Source organism: Lynx rufus, unplaced genomic scaffold (assembly GCF_022079265.1).
Source record: "Lynx rufus isolate CCGP_SWC_20201006 ecotype Redwood Valley unplaced genomic scaffold, mLynRuf1.p SCAF_14, whole genome shotgun sequence".
Taxonomy (NCBI): domain Eukaryota; kingdom Metazoa; phylum Chordata; class Mammalia; order Carnivora; family Felidae; genus Lynx; species Lynx rufus.
In genome coordinates this window covers 37,777,984-37,797,455 of record NW_025814828.1, presented here as the reverse complement: position 1 = coordinate 37,797,455, position 19,472 = coordinate 37,777,984, and positions in this window count along the sequence as shown.

The following is a 19,472-nucleotide window of genomic DNA, read 5'->3' as shown; positions in this document are numbered from 1 at the left end:
TAATACCCAAATATCCAGGCTTCAACTGAAAATCACTTGTCAAGCAAACAACCAAGATATCAAACCGAACAAGAAAAGATAATCAACATATACTAACATTGAGATGACATAGATCATAGAATTATCTGACAAGAATATTTAAGCAGCCATCATTAAAGTATTTGAATGAGCAATCACACACTCCAAACAGATGAAAAATAGAAGACCTTACCAAAAAATAGGAAATCTTCATAATGAAATAAAAGATATAAAGAGGAACCCAAGAGAAATTTTGGAACTAAAATGTACAATAACCAAAATATAAAACTCAATGGATGCCCTCAACAGCAGAATGGAGAGGACATAGGAATTCCCCATAAGAAAGAAGCAGCAAACTTCAAGATAAAACAATGAAATTACAAAATCTGAACAACAGAAAGTTGAATAAAAAATATAAAGAAATCCTAAGAAACAGGTGGCACTGTAGAAAATGATCTAACATTCATGTTTCTGGAATCCCAGCAATAAAGGAGAAATGGAGTGAGATTGAAAAGATATTCAAAGGAATAGTGGCTGATGATAATTCCTTGATGCAAAAGATGTAAACGTATGGATTCAAGAAGCTGAATGAAACCCTGAGAAATCTGCATAAAGACACATAATAGTCAAACTTTTGAAAACTGAAGACAAAGAAAGACCTCTTGGGATCTGTGACAGAAACAATACCTTCCCCGTTCAAATGAAAGCAGATTTTTCATCAAAGACCACGGAAGCCAGAAGAAGTGGAGCAACACTTTTCTAGTGTTGAAATAAAACAGTTGTCAGCCCAGAATCCTGTATCTATGGAAAATAGCCTTCAGAATTAAGAGGAAATTAAGACATTCTCAGATGAAGGAAAATTAGGAAAATTTGTCAACAATGGACCTACCCCCAAAAAATGGATAAAGAATTTTTTCTAAACAGAAAGGAAATGATAAAAGAAAGAATCTTGGAATCTTACCAAGGAAGAAATAACTCAGAAAGAGTAAAAATGTGGGTGAATAACACATCACTTGAATATATATAATGTGATAATCTACAGCAACCACTAAGTAAGCTATACAAAGAGATACACTAAAAAATATTGTAGATGAATCAAAATGAATTTTAAAAAATGTTCAAGCAACCCACACAAAGCCAGGAAAACAAAACAGGCAGAGAAGAAGGGCAGAGCAAACAAAAATTAAAATAATAAAATGTCAAATTCAAGCCTTAATTTATCCGTAATTACATTAAATGTTAAGGTCTAATACACCAATTAAAAGAGACTGGCAGAATGAATTAAAAAATGTGACCCCTCCCAAAATCAATTAAATCAAAAGATAGTTGGAAAAGGAAGAGAGACCAGATGGGGCCAATAGAAATGAAATAACCAGATGTTAGATTTAAACCTACATGTCACTAATCACATTAAATGTTAATAATCTAAATATCTTAATTAAAAGGCAGAGATTGCCAAATTGTATAAAAATGCAAGATCTAGGTATATGCTGCCTATGAGAAATTGCCAGAATAAATAAAAATATAAGACCCAAGTACATGCTGTCTATAAGTAAGTTTAAAGTAAGAACATAGAAAAAAAAAGGCAACACTAGTCAAAAAAAAAGCCAATGAACCTGTATTAATATCAGATAAAGCAGATTTCACAGCAAATAATATTAACTGTAACAGAGATATCATATTGTAATGATAAAGGGTTCAGCTCTTCATGAGGGCATAACAATCCTAAATAATTAGGCTACAAAGAATTTAATCCCAAAGGCTATGTGTGTGATTCCATTTATGACCTTCTGGAAAAGGCAGAACTATAGAGAAACAAAACAGATCAGTATTTGTCAGGGTTTGGGGGATTTGGGGAGTGGTTGACCATAAAGTTGCTGATTAATAGCTTCCATAGAATGGAGGGTGAGAAAGGGTCTGACTATTAACAGAACGGAAGAGAGATATTTTTAGGTAATGACACTGTTCTCCATGGTACCATGCTGGTGGATGCATCTCTATGCATTTGCCAAAACATATAGAAGTCTACACCACAAGGTGTGATTTTTCATGTGTGCAATTAAAAAAAACAAACAAACACAAGATGCTACAGAATCCCGGGTTGAAATGCAGACCATGACAAATGAAAATAGCCACATTTCCAAGAATGACATTATCACACTGATGGGAATGGAGAACAAAGGTGGTGATGTAAAAGCTTGGGAAATAACAAATTGACTGCAAGGACAAAGACTGAAAAAACTCTATACAATCACTGCTCTCTAATTATAGATTTGTGACTTCTTTACCTTTCTACATCAGACCATCAGTCAGGATGGTAAAGATAATAACCAGAGGTTCTGTCTTATTTATTTGCTTAATCTTATGTTATATCCTGTTGAACAGAGATTACCTAGTTCCTCCTTGTTCCCCTACAAGTATCCATAGGTAGAGAGAAATCTTTGAATTTGTTTCCTTAGAAACTTGCAGAAAGCACAATATATAACTTTTATACATGCTTATAAACTACCTAATTTTCCAAACAGTGGAGATATGTGAAAAAGCAGTCAAGGATGAGAAAATATATGCAAAAGAATACAAAACCCAATATATCAACATGGCCATATATGTCACCTCTCCCTTTCCCCCATGAACTCACCCCCAGGCACAAAATTTTTGTCTTCTCTAAACTTCTCTACTTTGATTTTTTTTCATGTACAGAAATCATCCCTCCTGTGAGTATGTGAGCCCCCCTCCCTCTCCCAGAAGGCAAATTAATTCTTGGACATATCTGCAGAGTGGCAAAATGCTGTTCATTTGCTGAATAAATGCCTTTTGCATAAATAGTAGAGATAGTATATGTCTGTATGGCTCATCACAGAAGGAACATTAAAATAAAACATTTCCTACTATAATGCTTCCCCTTCTTAATATATGCTTTTCACATATGTTTACCTATTCAATGGGAGGTGGAGACCTGGAACCCTGCTTTCAGAAGCCAAATCTCCTTGCAGGAGTTCCCTGGCTAATCAGAATTTCAGAGAACACCTACAATGCTTCTACTCTTTGCTTTTTTCTCCTGAGGTGTTTTAATTGTTATGGTCATGCTCTACCCCATCCCACCCCCAACCAGTAACTCTTAGATTATATCAGAAGACTGTAGAATTTTTTAGACAGATTGTTTTTTTTGGGGTGGGGGTGGGGGTGACAAACCTTAATGGTAGCCAGTAGCAGCAAAGGCATAATGGAATTCTTTACCAAGTTTATTAATTTATTCATTCAATAAATAAAGATCTGTTGATTACTACCCTGTGGTAGCTGCTATGGGGAATCAAGTCACAAAAGAGACGTAGTCTCTGCCCTTAAAAGATTTATGACCTGTAGGGAGGAGTAAGTTTTCCTCAAGCATCTGTGGGGACCCTGACTATGTCTGAAAACTAAACTGACAAAGATTGAAAAAAGAATAGCATACAGGTTTACTTCATATAACTTTTATGTGACAGACAAATCTTCCATAAGGTAATGGAGACTCAAAGAAACGCGTATTTTTATGCTAGTTTTGATGAAGAGTGGACAATTATGGAGGAATACGTCAAGGAGTATGAGGTAATTGTAGCAAGAATGAGCAGGAAACTTAGCAAGTCCTGTTTGTTAGGATTTTTCTTGACATCCTTTTGTCTTCAGTGATGAGGATGCTTCTTTCCTCTAGGTATGAGGAGGGCACCTCTCACATGAGGATTTTATGGCCTGTTTCAGGGAAGACCTATAAGGCTGGAAGGAGTTCATTCCTGCTTCTGCTGTTTTCTCAGACTCCTTCAACTTAAAATATTCAGTATGCCAAGGTGCTATATTCTGAAGTAGCACGCTGTGAATCTCATCGCCCATTTCCCCAATCTTAAATTGAAAAGTACACATACTAATATGAAATACTTCCTATCAATAAATTTTATCAGCATGAGTACAGTCAAGAGAATTCTATTTGGGCCAAAGGTTGTATAAATATATCATTATCATTAACAAACATATCATTAGCCGAATACCAACTCCCCCCCCAAATAGTAAGAAGAGGTAAAAAGCTTCAAAATTATACTTTATGTAGAAATATTGCCAGAAGTAATCATCGTAATAAAACTCAGCATTCCCAAGCCAAACCATCCTTAGTATAAATAGGTGGTCAGGTAGTACAGCAGGTCAGGAATTCAGACTCACTCTGTCATTAAAAACAATTTCAAAATCTAAATAAAGTTAAAAGTCCTTAAAAGTAATAAAGAACTGACATGGAAGAAGTTGTAAAGCCAGGGGCGCCTGGGTGGCTCGGTTAAACGTCCAGCTTCGGCTCAGGTCATGGTCTTGTGGTTCGTGGGTCTGAGTCCAGCGTCAGGCCCCATGCTGACAATTCAGAGCCCGCTTGGGACTCTCCCTTTCTCCCTCTCTCTTTGCCTCTCCCCGACTCGCACTTTCTCTTTCTGTCTCTCTCAGAATAAATGAATAAACTTTAAAAACATATAAAAAGGAAAAAAAAAAGATATTGTGAAACCAAATCTAAGTGAGACAAAATCAGAGGGGTAGGAGACCACTGAACTTTCCATTGCTTTGAGGTCACTATATATTTTTGTGGGGCTTGGGGAAAGAAAATAAATCCAATAATCTCCCCAAGTGTAAAAGTATAAGAGACCTCTTCCTTAAACTAGTAACCTTAAAAGCTGTACCATCACATGTTTAATAAAAGCTGAACGGGAATATTTGTCCCAGTCCCTTGGCTCTAGAATACTGGTACTGAATAAAGAAGTATGTAGAACATTTCCAAAAAGTTGTAAGCACAGGTCAGGTTTATCGTGCTTTACAACCTACATCATCTAGGTTGTCAAAAAAGCTTCAAGCCAAGCATTTAGAGTAACGTAGTTGAGGAGTGATAATGTCACCACGTATTGAGCCAAAGTTGATGCAAATCCTTTTTGTATGAATCATACTCATGCTGGACATCAAAGAGCTCATGTAGCGGTGCCTGGATGGCTCAGTTGATTAAACATCAGACTCTTGATTTTGGCTCGGGTCATGATCTCATGATTTGTGAGATCAAGCACCACGTTGGACTCTGTGCTATCAGCCCAGAGCATGTTTAGGGTTCTCTGTCTCAAAATAAATAAATAAGCTTTTTTGTTTATTTTTTATTTTTTTATTTTTTAAAATCTACGTCCTAGTTAGCATATGGTGCAATAATGATTTCAGGAGTAGAAACCAGTGATGCGTCCCCTATGTATAATAACCGGTGCGCATCCCAACAAGTGTCCTCCTTCATGCCCCTTGCTTATTTAGCCCATCCCCCCACCCACAGCCCCTCCAGCAACCCTCAGTTTGTTCTCTGTATTTAAGAGTCTCTTCTGTTTTGTCCCCCTCCTTGTTTTTATATTATTTTTGCTTCCCTTCCCTTATGTTCATCTGTTTTGTATCTTAAATTCCACATGAGGGAAGTTATATATTTGTCTTTCTCTGACTGACTAATCTTGCTTAGCATAATACACTCTAGTTCCATCCATGTTGTTGCAAATGGCAAGATTTCATTCCTTTTGATTGCCAAGTAATACTCCATTGTGTGTGTGTGTGTGTGTGTGTGTGTGTGTGTATACACCACATCTTCTTTATCCATTCATCCATCGATGGACATTTGAGCTCTTTCCATACTTTGGCTATTGTTGATAGTGCTGCCATAAACATGGGGATGCATGTGCCCCTTGGAAACAGCACACCTGTATCCCTTGGATAAATACTTAGTAGTGCAATTGCTGGGTTGTAGGGTAGTTTTATTTTTAATTTTTTGAGGAACTTCCACACTGTTTTCCAGAGTGGCTGCACCAGTTTGCATTCCCACCACAATGCAAAAGAGATCCTCTTTCTCTGCATCTTCGCCAACATCTGTTGTTGCGTGAGTTGTTCATGTTAGCCATTCTGACAGGTGTGAGGTGGTCTCTTATCGTGGTTTTGATTTGTATTTCCCTGATGATGAGTGATGTTGAGTATTTTGTCGTGTGTCTGTTAGCCATCTGGATGTCTTTTTTGAAAAACTGTCTATGCATGTCTTTTGCTTATTTCTTTACTAGATTGTTTTTTGGGTGTTGAGCTTGATAAGTTCTTTATACATTTTGGATACTAACCCTTTACGTAATATGTCATTCGCTGGTGTCTTCTTCCATTCCGTCAGTTGCGTTTTAGTTTTGCTGATTGTTTCCATTACCGTGCAGAAGATTTTTATCTTGATGAGGTCCTAATAGTTCATTAAAATAGAAAAATACAAAGAGCTCATGTAAACAGTTTTCCAAAAAGTGTGCAGCTTGTAATAAGTACACAGATAGATAATAGCCAAGCGCACAAAGAACCAAATTACAGTGACTAAGTATCAGTAGAAAAAAATTGACCACAGGAACTTACATCCCCTGCTTGCCAACCAGTACGTCGGATATTGGAATTATGAAAAGCAAATTAAAAAAAAACACTATATAGAAAATGTTTAATAAAAGACAACCTTGAAATAATTCTCAGGGTACAGAAGTCTATACAAAGTGGATAAGTATATTTAATAAAAATATAATAATTGAAATTTAAACCTAAATGGATGGATTTTTTGGCTAATGAAACGCAGGTAACCACAGAATTAGTGAAATGGTGGAGAAGTCAAAGGATATATTTCAGAATGAAGTGCAAAGACAAAAGAAATAGAGAGTAAAGAGTGAGATTAGTGACATAAAAGGGAAGATAAAGGATTTCTAATCAAAGTTCAAATAGTACAGGAGAGATAATGAATTAGGTAGAGTTTATGTTTGAAGAGCTAATGCTGTTAATTTTCCAGAATGATTTAAAGTCAATAATCTACAAAATAAGAAAGATAAGTAAATTCCAAATATAATATATAAAAAGAAATACGCATTTAGAACACTGTGAATCTGTAAACTACCAAAATGAGTGTAAACTTGAAAAAAATCCAGGTCCAGGTGCCTTTCATGTGTAGTTGTGGCAAATAGTTAACAAAGAAATAATTTTCATCATAGATAAACTCTTCCCAATCAAATGAGGAAACATAATCCACATCATTTTATGAGGCTGGCATAGCCTTGATATTAATGGGTGGGGCAGTATGACACCCCAAAATATTCCTCTTGGCATAAAGATTGCTTTGAGTGGATTATTTTGGGAAACAGAAGACCCAGGAGAAGCGTTGAAAAGAGAGGAGGATTTACTCTTTTGTAAAGGAAACTTACATTAATAAGAGAAATTTCCATATGTAAGGGTGACTCCCTCTGTGCCAGGAAGAGGATGACTAAATCACAAGAAACAGATACCTCTTTGGTCCCTAAGTGAAAATGGTATTTAAGTCTGGGTTGCAAGGCATCCCTGAGAGTTACTCATTTCTCCCTGGGTGTCTCCCATGTATACCTGAGGTATACATGTTAGTAAACTCTCGGTGGTTTTTCTCTTGTGTATCTGTCTTGTGTTACAGGGTTCCCAGTTGAGGAGTTAGAATGATAGAGAGAGAATTATTTTTTCCTCCCCTACAATATTCAAAGTCATTCAAAGACAATACAAGAAAGGATAATTAAAGGTAAATTTCATTCATGAGTATAGATACAAATTTGCTAAACAAGGTGTTAAACCCATTGCAGCAATATTTTAAAAGGACGATACATCCTGCTATATTAACAGTATCCCAGGAGTGCAAGGATGGTAAAACTTTAGAAAATTAATTTCTGTAATCTACCACGTTAACAGCTAGATTAAGAGTTTCTCTCTCACACACATTAAATATGTTTACATAAATTCTATTCATTTTTTAATGTTTATTTCTGAAAGAGAGACAGAGCACGAGTGGGTGGGGGAGGGACAGAGAGAGAGGAACACACAGAATCTCAAGCAGGCTCCAGGCTCTGAGCTCTCAGCACAGAGCCCGACGCGGGGCTCGAACTCACAAACCATGAGATCATGACCTGAGCCGAAGTCGGACGCTTAACCGAGTGAGCCACCCAGGTGCCCCTACATAAATTCTATTCAGAAATGAAAATGAAGCATATCTAAATCCTCCAAAGAAAGGAGAAGCTGAAGGCATAGCTTGGGCTCATGTTGCCAAGTTATAGCACTTTTACCTGAACACTGCAGTGATCAGTTACAGCATTTGTAGCCCTTCTGGCTTATTCTTCCCAATTGTAGCAGCCCATTGGAAGGCTGCTGTGGAAGAAGAATCCTCTTTCTTCTTCGGATTTTGCCATAATGGTCATGGCAGGGAGACATATATAAATCTGGTATTATGAACTGGAATTTCTGAATATATAATGAAAGCCTTAATAAATAGACTTAATATTTATCCTGTTGTTTAAAATATGATATTGTCTCAAGTAATGATTTCAGCAACTTTAATTTTCCAATCTTATGAAAGATAAGGTTTTGCCTTCAATGAAGCCTATGGCACAAGCCAACCAGATTCCAAATTAGAGAAGGCAACAATAGGTGTTGGCGAGGGTGCGGAAAAAGGGGAACATTCTTAACACTGTTGGTGGGAATGCAAACTGGTGCAGCCACTCTGGAGAATAGTTTGGAGGTTCCTCAAATAGTTAAAAATAGAACTACCCTCCGACCCAGCAATTGCACTACTAGGTATTTACCCAAAGGATATAAAACTGTGGATCCAAAGGGATATATGCACCCTGATGTTTATAGCAGCACTGAGCAATAGCCAAATTATAGAAAGAGCCCAAATGTCCATCAACTGATGAATGGATAAAGAAGAAATAGTTCATATATACAATGGAATATTACTCAGCCATAAAAAACAATGAAATATTGCCATTTGCAATGACGTGGATGGAGCTAGAGAGTATTATGCTAAGTGAAATAAGTCGGAGAAAGATTAATGCCATATGGTTTCATTCATATGTGGAATCAAGAAAGAAAACAGAAGAACATGGGAGGAAAAAGAGAGAGGCTAACCACAAAACAGAGTCTTAACTCCAGAGAACAACCTGAGGGTTGGTGGAGGGGAGGTGGGCGGTAGGATGGGTTAAGTAGGTGGCGGGGATTAAGGAGGGCACTTACTATGATGAGCACTGGGTGTTGTACATAAGTGATGAATCACTAAATTCTATACCTGAAACTGATATGACACTATGTTAACTAGCTGGAACTGAAATAAAAATTTGGAGAAAGAAAAAAAAAAAAGAGAGAAGGCAAAACAATGGGTCTATGTTGGACCCATCTTAGATTAGTGGAGACTTAGGACACTGACATCCAAGCTGACATATTGTGACCCTGGAGTCCGGGTTAGGCATGAGGATCAAATAGAAGGCCAAAATCGCCCACCTAAGCTTGGGGGAGAAGCTGAACGAAAAGCTATGCTTTCTATCTTAATGCGATCAATTTAAATGAGATCATCGAGTATACTACTGATCCTTTTCTGTTAACTGTTCTTTTTTCAGCTGTATTGATGCATAATTGATACATAAAGCATTCACATATTTAACGTATACATTTTGGTGAGTTTGTGCATAAGCATACACCTGTGATAACATCACCACCATCATGATTGTAAACATACCCATCGCCTCCAAATTTTGTGTGTGTGTGTGTGTGTGTGTGTGTGTGTGTGTGTGTGTTTTCCTTTTGCAGTTTCTAAGCACTGTTCTTCCAGTTCCTGTGTGTTTTTGCTTCCAAGAGCACACACCTGGTCCTATCTTTGGAGGGTTGCCCTTGGGCTACTGGGTCTGTTTTGTCACAACAGCAGAGAGTTAGAATTGCCAGGGATTTCCCATGCCCTCCCCTCCGGTCCCAACCTCATCTTTGTCTCTTCGGTCTGCTATAACAAAATACCAAAATACCACCGACTGGGTGGCTAATAAACAACAGCAATTTATTTGTCACCGCTCTAGAGGCTAGAAGTCTAAGACCAGGGTGATGGCTCTCTTCTGGGTTGTAGACTTCTTGGGTTTTTACATGCTGAAAGGAGCAAGGTAGCTCTGTGGGGTCTGTTTAATCAGGGCACTAATCCCATTCACGAGGGCCCTAGCATCATGACTTAATCACCATTCAAAGACCCTACTTCCTGATACCACCACCTTGGAGGTTAGGTTTTCAACATAGGAATGTTTGGGGGACACATTCGGAGCTGTGGGTGACCTTTATGCAATGACTGACGGGTGCAGGGGTAAGAAAGCCCGGCTCTTGTCCTAGAAACAGCACAACGTCTGAGGTGTAACTTACTCAGGATCGGGTTGAGGTCAAGACCTGGCCTGAGTCGCATGTTTGCTTACTTTCTTCCTCTGCCCTGTTCCTTCCTCCTTCACCAGGGACCCCTAGGAACCCATCCATCATAAAACACTTGTATCAGAATCTTTATTGCAGGGTGTGCTTTTGGGTAATTGATGGTGATAATCAATGGCTTAGCCGTTGTATTAGAAAGCCACTACTGGGGCGTCTGGGTGGCTCGTTAGGTTAACTGTCCGACTTCGGCTCGGGTCATGATCTCCCAGTTCGTGAGTTCATGCCCTGCGTCGGGCTCTGTGCTGACAGCTCAGAGCCTGGAGCCTGCTTCGGATTCTGTGTCTCCCTCTCTCTCTCTCTGCCCCTTCCTTGCTCATGCTCTGTCTGTCTCTGTCTCAAAAATAAATAAACATTAAAAAAAATGTAGAAAGCCACTACCTCTACTCAAGAAGGAACTTTAAGGAGCCAGGTTCGCTTCTCTGAAATTCCTCTGCCCTAAAGGAGAAAATAGGGGCGCCTGGGTGGCGCAGTCGGTTAAGCGTCCGACTTCAGCCAGGTCACGATCTCGCGGTCCGTGAGTTCGAGCCCCGCATCAGGCTCTGGGCTGATGGCTCAGAGCCTGGAGCCTGTTTCCGATTCTGTGTCTCCCTCTCTCTCTGCCCCTCCCCCGTTCATGCTCTGTCTCTCTCTGTCCCAAAAATAAATAAACGTTGAAAAAAAAATTAAAAAAAAAATAATAAAGGAGAAAATAAATGTTATTTAAAAAGAAAAGTTGGGTGGATATTGAAATAAGCAAATTATATTTCGTTTCATTGCACATATGTTCAGAGTTACTGAAAATCACATTTCATAACTAGATTAGGAGGAAATAAAGGAAAAATGAGACTCGGTGCCTGTCCATTAATAAATACACGTATGCTAGTAACTGCTTGAAAACAATCAACTTTGAATCAGGTTCAAATTGGCTGCTGCTGAGATGGTGGAAATGAAATTCAACGTCTGAGCCAGTGTGCAAAACATTCTGCTTCCAGTTTGAGTCATAAGGAAAAAAAAAGCAACAAACTTTACCTAACTTTATTTCTTTTCTTATCCCTTGTAGAGTTGGCTTAAAATCCAAAATACTGTGCTGCTAAATAAATTGGTAGATTTACTGGTACCGTTTCTGTTTATTATGTTTCAAATTCTGTGAAACAACATTTGACATAAATTGACTTCGTGTTCCAATGTACAGCCGGATGTGTTGTTCATTTCTGGATTCATGTTCCTCTGTAGCATGCATTGTTGCCCTTCGGAAGCCAAATCAGGGAATCAAAATGGAACACTGATCAACTTTGAGGCTTTTTCAAATCTCATGTTTTGGAATCCTTATAAATTGGGAACATCTTCTGAATTTGAAAAAGTAACCCAAGTCCTTCATCAGTTTTTATTCGATGCACGCCAGTTTGGCATTAGGACCATCCAAAGGACCAGAAAATTCCATTCTGAGAAATCTCTTTCTAGTGGCTGTTTTGGGCTTATTTCTCCATCCGTGGGCTAAAGAGTGCCTTTACTTTGCGAACCGTTTCCTTATAATGTTTATACAATGCTACTCTACCCCCTAGATAGAGTTGAAGTCATTTTGTTATCCATTCAGAATCTGTACTTGGAATAGGAGCTAAGAGAATCTAGTGTCCATCTATGCTGATCTGTTAAAGTTTATTTATTTATTTTGAGAGAGACACAGCATGAGTGGTGAAGGGGCAGAGAAAGAGGGAGAGAGAGAGAGTCCCAAGCTGGCTCCTCTCTGTCAGCACAGAGCCTGACTCAGGGCTCAAACTCACAAACTGTGAGATCATGACCTGAGCTGAAACCAAGAATCGTCTGCTTAACCGACTGAGCCACCCAGATGCCCCCAATCTATGCTGATCTCTTAGAAGAGATGTCAAACTTCAGATCAGAATTGCTACTGATTAGTGTGTAGTTTCCTAGGGCCACCATAACAAAATGTCTCAAACTGAGTAGCTTGAAACAACATAAACTTATTGGCTTGCATTCTGGAGCCAGAAGTCTGAAATCAAGGCCATGCTCTTTTTTGTGGCTCCAGGGGACAATTCTTCTTTGCCTCTTCTAGCTTCTTGTGTTTGCTGCAATCCTTAGCGTTTTTTGGCTGGTGTGTGTGTCACGCAAGTCACATGGCCATCTTCTCCCTGTGTGTCTTCGCTCTGTGCATGTCTGTCTGTGTCCAAATGTCCCCTTTTTCTATGGACACTGGTCATATCGGATTAGGGTCCACCCTTATGACCTCATCTTAACTAATTACGTCTGCAGTGACCATATTTCCAACATACCTTTTTAGAGGGACACAATTTAATGCGTAATAGTTGGGTTCCCCTGAAGCCGACCCTGAGATGATGTTCACGGCAAAAATCAGCCAGGGACCGATGGAAACAGGTTAGGAAAAGTAAAAAGCCAAATCCCTCAGAGGGTAGGGGAAGTTAACCATATTCCACAGCAGAACTTGTGAATGGAAAATATACCTTGGAGTTTTCCTGATTAGAGGCAAGGAAGCAGGGCATTCACATGCCTTCAGATATTATCATTGTCTAAGGGTTACCCTAGGGGTGGGGGAATGTGAATTCCCAAACATTTCTGTTTCTGCTACATCAAGCAAATGACTCCAGGACCCTCTCAGTTGTCCTCTAAACGGGTCACAGATGCTAACTGCTGGAAGGGAAAGTATATCAGAGCCAAGGGATCCACAAACAGGAGAAAAAGGGATTGGTGGAGGTCTGGGTGGGCCACCGACATCATCAGCTACAGGTGGCATGGCCACTTCCCAGCCTATGACCTAAGTAGTAGAAAACGCTGGTCTTCAGAGAGAGAATAAGGAAGCCAACCCAAGAAAGAAGACCCTTTGTGTGTACCCGATGGCTCTCCTTCCCAACTATAATCTCTTTCTGAGGCTCTGCTCTGTTCTTCCCAATTAATCCCATAGTATTCTCCTATATTGCAGCAATAAATTCCTGCACCCTTCTGCTGCTTCTTCCTAAGATAGTTACGATCATTTCTGTGACTTGTAACCACACCACCAAGCCACCAAATATGTCACTCTTCTTGAAATACTTTGGATGCAATCCTGATTGGATTTGGGGTTTAATGGGATGTCTTTTTGAATAAATATACACTCTTATAAGATTGATTGGAAGATTTCTTATAAGATTAATTACCCAAATGTCCCAAACTCAGCTCATCATTTCTCCCTGGAATTTACTTCCTGTCTATGGATGACACTACTATTCATTCATTCAGTTACCCAAGCTAACAGCTATGAATTACCTCTACTGCCCACATCGTGTCAGATTCCAAGTCCTGTGGAAGCATCTCTGCAACATTTCAGAAACCTACATCCTCTCCATTTTCACTACTGTTCTCCTGTTTCAAAAATATATTCAAAAAGCATATATATATATATTTTGTTATTATTCCAGCAGGTTTCAACCAGTCTTTCTGCCTCCCATCTGTCCTAATTTATTCTGCACAGTACTACTGTTTATCTTTACGCACGCACACACCTGTTCATTTCTCAACTATTTACTGAGCACCCATATTTCAAGAAGAAGCGGAAAATACAAATATGAATGTGATGTTGATAACAGTGACATATATTATTGTGCCTGGCACTGTTTTAAGTGCTTTACATGTCTTAGCTCATTAAATTCTCGTTAAAAAATATGAACAAGGTACAATTTGTACCCACACTTTGGAAGTTAAAATGAAAAAACAGGCATAGAAAGGGGAAGTGATTTTATTTAGCTTGCAGCCACGCTCCAAAGGGGTTTGGTATGAGAATTAAGCCCTAGAGAAAAAGATTTGAATAAGTGTTTCTTCATTTCTTCCAAAGAGCACGCATCGCTTGCACCATCCTGGGTACATCCTGGGTACACAGGAGAGAAATTCATGTGTTGTATCCAATGGTTGGTTTGGAGCATTAGGGCTTAATTCTCTGGTGGAACCCCATTAAAAAAGAGTCATACTGTGATGGTCATTTTGCGATATAGACGAATGTCCATCATTATGTTGTACATCTGAAACAAAATGAGAGAGAAGTCAGGTCACAGGGCTGGCAAATGTTGGGTCCAGTATTGGATCCCAGTTCGTTGACTCTAATGCCCATGTTCTCAGCCACTATAGATTACTAAGACATGCTCCTGTGGATAGTTTTCATTGTCACAGCTGTCCAGAATTCAACCTCTTCCTGTTGTTGGTATAAGGGAAAGAGAGAGAATTTTTCTTCTATTCCTCTGGGTTCTTGGCCGAGACTCTATCCCTGCCAATAAAAAATTAACAGGACAGTGGGGCACCTGGGTGGTTCAGTCAGTTAAGTGTCTGGCTCTTGATTTCAGCTCAGGTCATGATCTCACAGTCATGAGATCGAGCCCTGCCTTGGGCTCTGTGCTGACAGCGCGGAGCCTGCTTTAGATTCTTTCTCTCCCCCTCTCTCTGCTCCTGCCCTGCTTGTGCTCTGTGTCTCTTTCTCTCAAAATAAATATGAAAGAATTTATTTTGTAATTAACAGGAGAAACACAAAGAGAAGTTTAATAGCATGTATACTTCCTGTATACATGGGAGAGACCCAGAACTTCATAACTCCCTGAAATGGCTCAAGCCACCACCTTCTATACTATCTTTGGCTAAAGAAAAAGGTGTGTGTGTGTGTGTGTGTGTGTGTGTGTGTGTGTGTGTGTTTGCGTGTGTTGGGGTCCGTTATGGAAGGTTATCAGGCAAAGCAATTTAAACAAGGGTAAGATTGTTATGCAGATTTAAATTGTTGCCTTTTCCATTGATAAGAGTTTCTAGAGATTTAGAGTCTTCTCTTAGTTCTTAGTACAAAGAAAAAGACACCCTTACAAAGGGAGTTCCCTTTACAAAAGGGTACCTTCTCAATTTTTATTTTATTTTAAAAATATTTTTAAAGTTTATTTATTTATTTTGAGAGAGAGAAAGATAATCCCAAGCAGGCTCCATGCTGTCAGTGCAGAACCCAATGCAGGGCTCGAACTCATAAACTATGAGATCATGACCTGAGCCAAAACCATGAGTCGGACGCTTAACCAACTGAGCCACGCAGGCACCCCTCTACTCAGTTTTTAGAGCTTCCCCTGTGTCTCTTCTTCCTTCAAACAACTAGTTCAAGATAATCTTTATGCCAAAGAGGCATATTTTGGGGTGCTATATTCTGTTTCCCCTTCACTGGGAATCCCACATTTCACACAGAGCTCTGCCTGCCATCAGGGAATATGAAATTCTTCTTTCTGTTTCTGCCCCAGGGGATCCAGGCATGGACCTGTAACCCAGATTCCATCATGGGGTTGTGCACCTGCACGTAGGACTTTAAGACTGGAGAGGGCAACTCAGCAAGACAGGGAGATTTAGGGTATCCTGTCAATTGCTGAGACCATGTTAGCAAGTGTCTAACATCAGTGGCTTCCACTGATTCAAAACATGGATTTATGCCTACAGTTGTCAATAGGGGTTTACCTCACCTTAAGATCATTAAAGAAAAAGCGAGTCACAACAATTGTGAAAGAATGGGCAGGCAGACTTTATTCAGAACCATCCCGGTTGGTGCAGGAACCACTGCAATGGGGTTTTGAAGTGGGGAAGAGAGATAGGGCTTGACTCCAAATACAGAAATGAAAAATGAGAATTTTTGGCCAAGGAGCAGAGTTGGGTCCGTTGCTGGAAAATTACTGAAAGGAAATATCCAAGGTAAGGGGGGAATTCTGGCTAAAGTGACCTAACAATTCTTCCTCAAGGCAGGCCAGGGTGATTGGACATCATGTAAGAGATGGTGGAGGATGAAGAATGTGGTTAGATAATGAAAGTGATTAGATATCAAGGGCTGGTGATTCTGGCTACACTGGCTTAGCAGGATTCTTGCTAAAAGTGGACAGGGCAGAGATGAACATGGAAACCCAAAAGACAAGACCTAGTTGAAAAGACAGTTCAGAGGATCCAGATTAGAGTTTGGTCAAGCACAGAATCTTTGTCAGAATGCATGTATATATTAACGGTAACAAAGTTCATGTTCATTTATATAACGTGAAGGGAACCACTGTTTATAGTTTACCACTATTATTACACATTGACTTTCTAAAGATAGGGCTGATTTCTGAACATGTGCCTCATGGAGTTGTTGCAAGGATTAAATTTATATCTGTACATAGATGTATACAGAAATACATTTGGAGGCACCTGGGTGGCTCAGTCAGTTAAGCATCTGACTTCGGCTCAGGTCATGATCTCCCGGGTCACGGGTTTGAGCCCCATATTGGGCTCTGTGGGGACAGCTGGGAGCCTTGAACCTGCTTTGGATTTTTGTCTACTCTCTCTGTCTCTCCCTTGCTTGTGCTCTGTCTCTCTCTCTCTCTCAAAAATAAATAAAAATTAAAAAAAAAGAAATACATTTTATGGTGTGTTGAAGCCCTATCTCCAATAGTAAGCATACGTCCATGTTTCATATATGTAATATTTTAAATATATAATGTATAATATGAACACTAAAGATACAGAGATATTAGCAGGGATTATGTACTTTTTCTTTTTAACTGACATAGCAGTGCTCTTCAAACTTTTTTGGTCAACACCCTAAATTTACTATTTAAAATCTCTCAGCCTTACTTTTTGGGTTTTATTTATTTTTATATATATTTTAAACTTTACTTATTTAAGTAATCTCTATGCCCAACGTGGGGCTCAAACTTACTACCCTGAGATCAAGAGTCACATGCTTTTCTAAGTGAGCCAGCCAGGCGCCCCTCTTCTTGGGTGTTAAATGTTTCATTTTGTTATGTGTCAACATTTCAAGCCTTTGGAGTTTATTTTGGCTAATGGAATGAAGGAGGGCTCCTTCCAATGCCTCCCTCAGCTTATTTCCCAGTGACCCAACACCATGTGCTATGAAGAATCTGCCTTGGGCCCAGTGATACAAAATTATTTTAAAAATGTGCCGCAGGATATGTGTTACAGACTGGCGACGAACTGTGTGTGAAGGACACACAACGCTTCGGCCTGCTTGGATTTAAATCCAGAATCTCCTAACGGGTTTACGTGGATTGTGTAGCTCAGGCTGACAAGATTGGCCTGGCGGTCTTGCAGTAAAGCCCCCCACTGTGGCACGGGCTTCTTGAGTGATGATTAGGCATTTGATCCTTCCGCTAGAGATTAGCTACAAGTTGACTGGCCTCCTGAAGGAGAGGAAAATATACCATCCTGAAATATGCCTCTTCGGCATATTGATTTTTTTAAGCTCGTTATTTTTAAGAAATAGCAGACACAGGTGAAACTCTGAAAACTGAGAAATGCCTCTTTTGTAAGAAACATTTGTATGTGTAAGAGACCTCTCCATTTGTAAGTACATCTCCCTTGCCCTACTAGCAAGAGAAGGATGAGTGTCTTGAGAGTCAAAGGAAGGAGGAAGGAGAAGGAAGGCTAAAACGTAAATCTGCCTGACCACCATGTGCTTTGCCTGGTAACCTCTCATAAGGGACGCCTCACCCCCAACATCTGTCTTTTGCTGAAGATGGTATTTAGCGTGGTGGCTCGGGCCATTTCAGGGAGTTACTCCATTTTCCTGCGTCTCTCCCATATATACCAGTGGCATACATGTTATTAAACATCTGTTTGTTTCTCTCCCGTATATCTGTCATATATCAATTTAATTATTAGAGCAGCCAAAGAACCTTGAAAGGAAGAGGGGAAAAAACTTTTCCACTCCTACACTCTCCCCCACCCTCTTGCTGCCACACCGGCTGCCTGTTTCTGGAAGATAGTTCGGTGGGGGCTGCCTGCCTTAACACACTGTGTGTCAGAGACTAGCTGTAAGGAGTTGTGAGAAATAAGCTCACGGACCCAATCAAAGAAGGGACGAGGAGTCTCAGAGCACAGCGAAGTGAGGCTTTAATCAATGTTCTTGCAAGAGCAGGTGTCTGATGGACAGGCACACCCGGGACAATCACAGCAGACAATTTATCTCCCAAGTGTGTAAGTCCCTCCTGATTCCTCATTGGCTGAGTACTACAGAGGTTACAGCCTTACCCGGAAGTCGCCTATGCCCACATAAGACAAAAAGTAGCCTGATTGGATCAAATGTGCATTCCCTGAGGTGACACAGAGACTTTCAGTCCCTCCTCCCTTTGTTCTATGGCGCATTCAAAAATAAGCCCGAGACTGTTAAAAACTGAGAACAAACTGAGGGTTGATGGGGGGTGGGAGGGAGGGGAGGGTGGGTGATGGGTATTGAGGAGGGCACCTTTTGGGATGAGCACTGGGTGTTGTATGGAAACCAATTTGTCAATAAATTTCATATATATATATATAAAAAAAAAAAAAGCCCGAGAAACCCAGAGGGGAAGAAAAAGAACCAGGAAGTGAAATGTCTAAGAGTCTGGGACTCCATTGTGGGGGAGGGGGTGGTCTGCACATATTTCCAGTAGGTTGTAAATGTAGCCGTTAACTGGACAGCGCAGCTTGTAGTTAGTTTTTCTGAAAGTGAATAATCTCCCTCACTTACAGAGTGTCCCCTACTTCAGCCCAGCCCTGCACTAGAACTTGCTCTGTTAAGCAAGGGTTTTTTGTGCCACTTATTTTTAGAAAGCTTTGTGCTCTCCTCAGATTCCAGAGTTCAAACTCTGATTCTGATAATTAGTAGCTGTGTGATAATTAGGGGCCAAGGGCAAGCTGCCCCAAGATGGGCCACTTTGGCCTGAAGATTATTTTGAGTTAAAAAGCAGTCACAACCTAGCAGATCCAGGAAAAGCTCTGTAGGGGCCAAGGGCAGGCTGCCTCAAAATGTGCCCCTTTGGCATATTGATTATTTTAAATAAAAGTTACTCGAGAGACAGCCTATGCAGCAAGGACACTCAGACTCCCCTCTGTCTCTCTGAAAGCAAGAAATAAATCTCCCAGGTGAAAGGTACCCTTCTTGTACCAGAATGTAAAGAAAAGTCCTTATCACCGGAGATAGGAAATTTAGAGCCAAGAAGGTTGTATAAACAGCCCTTGTGACATTTTACTAATTTACTACCCCAATCTAAATTCTGTTTAGAATTCATCACTAATTGAAGCTTCCCAAGTTCAGGTGTTTTGTCCTGTCAGTTCCTGACAGATTGATGATCTCTTTGTCTAAAAAGTATAAAAACTCCTGCCTTGGTCATTTCTTCAGGTTTCCATTCTATAATTGGGCGTCCGTGCACGTG